Source organism: Balaenoptera physalus (genome assembly GCF_965194825.1).
Source record: "Balaenoptera physalus genome assembly, chromosome: 3".
Lineage (NCBI taxonomy): Eukaryota > Metazoa > Chordata > Mammalia > Artiodactyla > Balaenopteridae > Balaenoptera > Balaenoptera physalus.
Genome location: NC_138890.1, coordinates 173,258,608 through 173,267,159, shown reverse-complemented (window position 1 = coordinate 173,267,159; position 8,552 = coordinate 173,258,608).

Genomic DNA, 8,552 nt, shown 5'->3' with positions numbered 1-8,552 from the left:
TGTTTTAAGTCACTAAATTTGTGATAATTTATTGCAGCAACAATAGAAAACTAGTATACATTTTCTTAGTCAGTTTGGGCTGCTATAACAGAATAACATAGATGGAGTGACTTAAAAACAACAGACAGGGCTTCCCTGGTGGCGCAGTGGTTGGGAGTCTGCCTGCTAATGCAAGGGACACGGGTTCAAGCTCTGGTCTGGGAGGATCTCTCATACCGCGGAGCAACTAGGCCCGTGAGCCACAACTACTGAGCCTGCGCATCTGGAGCCTGTGCTCCGCAACAAGAGAGGCCACAATAGTGAGGGGCCTGCACACTGTGATGAGGAGTGGCCCCCGCTTGCCGCAACTAGAGAAAGCCCTCGCACAGAAACAAAGACCCAACATAGCAATCAATCAATCAATCAATCAATAAATCTTTAAAAAAACCAAAAACAACCAAAAAAAACAACAACAGACATTTATCTCTCACAATTCCGGAATCTGGGATGCCCAAGATCAAGGTGCTGACAGATTTGGTGTCTGGTCAGAGCCCTCTTCCTTGTTCACAGATGGCTGTCTTTTCAATGTATCCTTACCTGGTGGAAGGGGCAGTGGAGCTCTCTGGGGTCTCTTTATAAGGGCACTAATCCCATTATGAGGGCTCCACCCTCATGACCTAATCACCATCCAAAGACCCACCTCCTAACACCATCAAATTGGGGATTTGGTTTCAACATGTGAATTTTGGGGGGACACAAACATATAGCCTATTATATATTCCATATATTAAATTGATCTGTTTTTGTTACCTTGTTTTTGCTTTCCTGTGTAACTTTAGGTAAAATGAACAAATAATAAGCTTCCATTTTGATAAGAGTTGGCAACCAGCACCACAAGCAACCACCTGTGTAACCAGCATCCCAATCAGACATAGACTTGTTCCTGTATCGCAGAAAGTCCCCTCAAGCTGCTTTCCAGTTAATCCCTATCCCCACCCCCAGAGAGGCCACTGCTCTGATTTCTATCACCATGAATTACATTGCCTGCTATTGAACTCCATATAAATGGAATCATCAGTGTGTACTCTTTTGTCTGGCTTCCTTTGCTTAGCATAATGTTTTATCCACTCTCCGGTTGATGGATGTTGGATGATTTCCAGTTTGGGGCAATAATGAATAAAATTTCCATGAATATTATTTTACAAGCCATTTTCTTGTCATCATCTTTCATTTCTCGTAGATACATACCTTGGAGTGGAGTTGCTGGGTTGCATGGTAAAAGTATGTTTAACCTAAAAAGAAACTGCCTATTTCTCCCACTGACTATATTTTGCCATGTATGAGAGATTCAGGTGCTCTAAATTCATAAGACTTGGTATTGTCAGTCATTTTAATTATTGCCCATCTAGTAGGTGTAGAGTGGTACCTCACTGTGATTTTAACATGCCTATCTCTGATGACTAATGATATTGGGTTCCTTTTCATAAGTTTATAGACCAGCATATATTTTCCTTGGTGAGTTGTCAGTTCAAATTTTTTGCCTCCTTTTAAGATTAGGTTGTTTGTTTTTATTATTGATTTGTTGGAGTTAAAAAAATAACATACTCTGGATACTTGTCTGTTGTCAGATATATATGTATTGTGAATATTTTCCCCTGGCTATGTCTTGCCTTTCCCTTTTCTTAACTGTGTCTTCTGAAGAGCACAGATTAATAGTATTGATGAAGTCCAATTTACCATTTTTTTTCTTTTCTGGTTAGTGCTTTTATGTCTGTAGTTTTTCTGAAGATGAAAGCTTACATTTTGTTGTACAAGCTCTGTGGTTTTAGCTTTATATTCAAGTCTATAAGCCACCTTGAATTAATTTTTTTCCTTGTATTTTTTTTAAACATCTTTATTGGAGTATAATTGCTTTACAATGTTGTGTTAGTTTTTGCTGTATAACAAAGTGAATCAGCCATATGTATACATATATCCCCATATCCCCTCCCTCTTGCATCTCCCTCCCACACTCTCTATCCCACCCCTCTAGGTGGTCACAAAGCACCGAGCTGATCTCCCTGTGCCATACAGCTGTTTCCCACTAGCTAGCTATTTTACATTTGGTAGTGTATATATGTCAATGCCACTCTCTCACTTTGTCCCAGCTTACACTTCCCCCTCCCTGTGTCCTCAAGTCCATTATCTACACCTGAGTCTTTATTCCTGTCCTGCCCCTAGGTTCATCAGAACCATTTTTTTTTTTTTTAGATTCCATATATATGTTTTAGCATATGGTATTTGCTTTTCTCTTTCTGACTTACTTCACTCTGTATGACAGTCTCTAGGCCCATCTACCTCACTACAAATAACTCAATTTCGTTTCTTTTTATGGCTGAGTAATATTCCATTGTATATATGTGTCACATCTTCTTTATCCATTCATCTGTTGATGGACAGTTAGGTTGCTTCCGTGTCCTGGCTATTGTAAACAGTGCTGCAGTGAACATTGTGGTACATGTGTCTTTTTGAATTATGGTTTTCTCAGGGTATATGCCCAGTAGTGGGATTGCTGGGTCATACGAGAGTTCTATTTTTAGTTTTTTAAGGATCATCCATGCTGTTCTCCTTAGTAGCTGTATTAATTTACATTCCCACTAAGAGTGCAAGAGTATTCCCTTTTCTCCACACCCTCTCCAGCATTTATTGTTTGTAGATTTTTTGATGATGGCCATTCTGACTGGTGTGAGGTGATATCTCATTGTGGTTTTTATTAGCATTTCTCTAATGATTAGTGACGTTGAGCATCCTTTCATGTGTTTGTTGGCAATCTGGATATCTTCTTTGGAGAAATGTCTATTTAGGTCTTCTCCCCATTTTTGGATTGGGTTGTTTGTTTTTTTGGTATTGAGCTGCATGAGCTACTTGTATATTTTGGAGATTAATCCTTTGTCAGTTGCTTCGTTTGTAAATATTTTCTCCCATTCTGAAGGTTGTCTTTTCATCTTGTTTATGGCTTCCTTTGCTGTGCAAAAGCTTTTAATTTTCATTAGGTCCCATTTGTTTATTTTTGTTTTTATTTCCATTTCTCTAGGAGGTGGGTCAAAAAGGATCTTGCTGTGATTTATGTCATAGAGTGTTCTGCCTACATTTTCCTCTAAGAGTTTTATAGTGTCTGGCCTTACATTTAGGTCTTTAATTCATTTTCAGTTTATTTTTGTGTATGGTGTCAAGGAGTGTTCTAATTTCATTCTTTTACACGTAGTTGAGCAGTTTTCCCAGCAACACTCATTGAAGAGGCTGTCTTTTCTCCATTGTATACTCTTGCCTCCTTTATCAAAGATAAGGTGACCATATGTGTGTGGGTTTATCTCTGGGCTTTCTATCCCGTTCCATTGATCTATATTTCTGTTTTAGTGCCAGTACCATACTGTCTAGATTACTGTAGCTTTGTAGTATAGTCCAAAGTCAGGGATCCTGAATCCTACAGCTCCATTTTTCTTTCTTAAGTTTGCTGTGGTTATTTGGGGTCTTTTGTGTTTCCATTCAAATTGTGAAATTTTTTGTTCACACACACAGCCAACATCATTCTCAATGGTGAAAAACAGAAACCATTTCCTCTAAGATCAGGAACAAGACAAGGTTGCCCACTCTCACCACTATTATTCAACATAGTTTTGGAAGTTTTAGGCATGGCAGTCAGAGAAGAAAAAGAATAAAAGGAATCCAAATCAGAAAAGAAGAAGTAAAAATGTCATTGTTTGCAGATGACATGAGACTATACATAGAGAATCCTAAAGATGCTACCAGAAAACTCCTAGAGCTAATCAATGAATCTGGTAAAGCAGCAGGATACAAAATTAATGCACAGAAATCTCTTGCATTCCTATACACTAAAGATGAAAAATCTGAAAGAGAAATTAAGGAAACACTCCCATTTACCATTGCAACAAAAAGAATAAAATACCTAGGAATAAATCTACTGAAGGAGACAAAAGAGCTGTATGCAGAAAACTGTAAGACACTGATGAAAGAAATTAGAGACAATACAAACAGATGGAGAGATATACCATGTTCTTGGATTGGAAGAATCAACATTGTGAAAATGGCTATACTACCAAAAGCAATCTACAGATTCAATACAATCCCTATCAAACTACCAGTGGCATTTTTACAGAACTTGAATTAATTTTTTTTTACACATCATGATGTAGAGGTCAAGGTTTGTTTTTATTTCCCTAAATATCTAACACTTTTTCACATTTAACATCATCCTTAACCAAAAAATATATGGTTTAGTTTCTCTGTGCATATAATAAAAATTTGTACATCTAATAATCAAGCTCCTGCTTTGAAGTAGAATATCTTCAGCTGTTTTGAATGCAATTATGCATTATGGATGCACTATAATCTGTTCAAAGTGAAATTCTGATTCATGGATTTTTATTTCAGTAAGAATTTTGCTTTTGCCATGATGTTTTCCTCCCCCCAAATTTGTCTTCACATCATTACACGAAAATAATTCTATGTTCAGTGTTAAATTTCTAACTGAATATACCAGAACATTAATAATAATGTTTCACCTTCATCAAAATAAACTTCCAAAAGCTTTTTATTGACTTCATGAATTGCATAAAATGTTTAAGTTATTATAATTATCTTGTTTTCTATTTGAATCATCTGATGACTCTGATATAAAACTGCATCATTTAACTGTTTGCAAAGCTTTTCTATTATGGAGTCAACCTATTAATAGATATTTCTTCACTTTTTTTGCCCAGGTATAAGGCAACTTGGAATTGAAAATGGGCAAAATTAATTTAGAAAACAGCCATTCGATTTAAAGTCAATGTACTCAGAGTGAAAAGTAACTTTACTTTCTGCAGCTGCTTGTGTTAAATTGGCACCTTCAGGCATCATGTTGTTAAAATCATTGATATTCCCCAGCAGGTAGATGTCTTTGATTTTCGTGTGGGCTGTGATGTCACCATGTCCTTCATGAGCATGCAGGTGATAAATATTGGTAGATATGTCGTGCATGGTACACATTTACCAGCAGTATTCTTGAAAAATAGGAATAATTTTTCATCAGACATGCACTTCTATTTTCTAGCTCATTGCTGCTGGATGCATTTAATAATTAAAAAAAAAAGTCAAATAAAGTAAACAGATAATTGTAGATTTTTATAATATATTAGGAAGCTGCAGTAGCAAGAGCATTCTGATGCTCTAGGTCATGTGATTCTCCCTCTTCCTGCACCCCTAATCTATGATTTCCCACATTCATCACTAACCTTGCTGATGGTAGGTTGGTGACAGGATGCATCTTGCAGGCTTCGGCAAGCATGTGACAAAATTGGCTGGTAATCAATAGGTAGCAGAAGCAGCAGGTTTAAGAAGCAGGTTTAAGAAGCAGGTTTAAGAAGTCCTTGAGAGAAGGACTTAGCCACTCCTGGTTGCTTGTAACTAAACATTTTTTCCCAGCAAGTGCCCTGCATGCTGCTCTTGAAAAGAAGGTCATGCAAATCCCACGTGCTTTCTGACTAGATCAAGCCTGTAGCTGGAACTATAAAGAAGAGCGATACAGAACCCTTTTAACTTTATTTTGGTGCAACTAGCAATAGAGATACATTGCTAAAAACTGTAAAATTTGAGACAAATACTAAGCCAAATGGGAAGACAGAGCAATGGACACAATCACGACTTTCCTTTCCTAACTGGGACCAATGGCCACCCTACATTGTGACGTGGCAGGTTCTGGCCCCTGCTGACTTCATTCCCCTCATGATAGAAACACATGTCACCCATGAACTGGGGCCTTCATGGGAGCATTTGATTCATGGCTGTCTGCATTGCTAGCCTTCAGTTCTGTGGGTACAGTGATCATGATGGATTTGATTCACCATCAGGTCCCTGTGCCTGACATATGGAGGATGCTAAGGAAGCAAGATGAACTTGCAGATGCATACCAGAGACCAGGAGACACACTAAGTGTCTTCTTCTTTTTTTTTTTTTTTTTTAATATATTTATTTATTTATTTATTTTTGGCTGCTTTGGGTCTTCATTGCTGCGCGCAGGCTCTCTCTAGTTGTGGCGAGCGGGGGCTACTCTTCATCGCGGTGTGCGGGCTTCTCATTGCGGTGGCTTCTCTTGTTGTGGAGCATGGACTCTAGGCAGGTGGGCTTCAGTAGTTGTGGCACGCGGGCTCAGTAATTGTGGCTCACGGGCTCTAGAGCGCAGTCTCAGTAGTTGTGGTGCACGAGCTTAGTTGCTCCACGGCATGTGAGATATTCCAGGACCAGGGCTCGAACTCACGTCCCCTGCATTGGCAGGTGGATTCTTAACCACTGCGCCACCAGGGAAGTCCCTAAGTGTCTTCTAATTACTCTTTTTCATTACTTCATTTCCACTTATTAAATATTTTTGTAATCATAGTACATGAATAGTACTGAATGTAGAGTGTCAGGTTCTAGGGGAAGCTTGCTCCAGGTACAATCTAAAACTCCATGGTCTCCTTCCCTCTTACATCCCAACAAACAGACACACACACACACACACACACACACACACACACACACACACACATACACACACAGTAGCATGATGATGTTCTGGACATAATTTTCAATAGATTTAATTACCAGAAACTCTTTTCAAATTACATATATAAATACGCACCTATAAACAAATATATATATATTCAAGTAAAGTTAATATGTGCTGCAGTAACAAATTCACTCTGAAATCCCACAAAATCAGATGTGGGCTTTGGGGACTATGTCTATTTAGGGTGGTGCAGAGCTTTGTCAGTCTTCAAAGTGAGTGGACCCCAAGTTTCAAACATTCACCTGCTTTTCTAGGCAGGATCATGGTTCATATGGCAATGTAATTCCTGTGGAAACTTAGTGGACTCCTGGTCTGTTTTCTGTAAACATAGTCACACTTCCTTTCTAGCCTGCTATGGAAGAATTGCACTGGGCAGAGTTAAACAGGCAAAGAAGATTTTATTCAGGACAATTGCAGTCAGGGAGACAGACTGGACTCAATTCGGGATACAGCAAGTCCAGCTGGGTATTTAAAGTCCAGGGGCAGACTGGGAGGGTCCATATTTGGAAAATCACTAAGACGAACTGGTTAGATATCAAGGGTGGGGAAAGAGGAACTTGATTAGATATCAAGGGTGGAGGGGATTCTTGATGAACTGGCTTAGCAGGATTTTTGCTAAAACAGGGCTCAGTGGACCAAAGACTAGGTCTAGTTAAAAGGAGGGCTCAGAAGAGCTGAGTAGAGTTTGGTCAATGAGGGCATTCTTGTCAGGGCACAGCTCTTGTGTGTACTATATTTCTTTGCTTTATCATCCCAATGAATATTCCCTTCCCTAATGGAGGCTACTTTGATGTTTTAGTGTATTTTCACCCCTCAGTCTTTTAAAGTCCCATGTTTTACTCTTTGGAGTCTAGAAATAATCAGGTCATCCAACGTTCCAAGGGCCCCAAACTCTGGACTTATTATTTTCTCTCATCTGTGCTTGCAAATTAGCTAAGTCTTTCTGGCTCAACTGTTTTTCTTGTAATACTCTTTTGAACCCGATTAAAAGCTAGTACACCTTACCCCTTTTCTATTTTGTAAAATGGATCTCCCTTGTTTTAGCTTCTAGAATTAGTTCTCTTGCCATACACTATCCCACCGTTGAGTCAATGTCATGTATTTTAGGATTTTATTTCCGCAGCACTCCACCTTTGCACCAAAATTTATAGTATTATAATAGCACTGTGGTCTGCCATGTTAGCAGATAAATCCTCAAGTTACACTGGTTTGACACAATGAAACTTTATGTCTTGCCCGCAGTACAAATACTATGCAAATAAGTGAGATGATGCATGGCAGGTTTTGAGGGTCATCTGTTGAATTAGATTACACCTACATGGAGCTGCACACATGGGACAAACAGCCATTGTAGCAGCCATGGCAGGAGAGAGGGAGCTGGAGTTTCTGATGCTTTTGACTGCTTTAGTCTGGAGCTGATGCCATCACTCTTCGCACGTCCTATTGGCCAGAAACAATTACGTAGCCCAGAGAGACTGGACATTGGCAGGGGACTGAGAACTGCTGTGAAGCAAATGGATAGTTAATAGGTCTAGCACAGTAGGTTTCAAAAATATTATTCATAAATAAATATATACAAGGGTGCTCTCTCTCTTTTGAAATAAGCTTTGTGTACAGGCCATATTTAATCAGTTGTATGCTATCTATCCTATTGTAACATGGGTGGCAGATTGCATTTTCTGAGGATGGCCTCAGTAGACTCCCATTGCCATGATGTTGCCCCATCCTCACCCTTCACAAGAGCTTGCCCGCCCATACCTAAATATAGGCTGGCCTTAGTGACTCACTTGTCACCAATAGAGGGGGCAGGAACGATGCTGTATGACTTTCAAGGATAGATCAGAAACGCCCCTGTAACCTCTGACTGTTTCTCTGGAGTCTTAATCTGGATTCTTCCTGCTATGGACTCAATGTTTGTGTCCCTTCAAAATTCATATGTTGACGCTTAATTCCCACTGTGACAGTATTTGGAGGAGGGGTGCTTTGG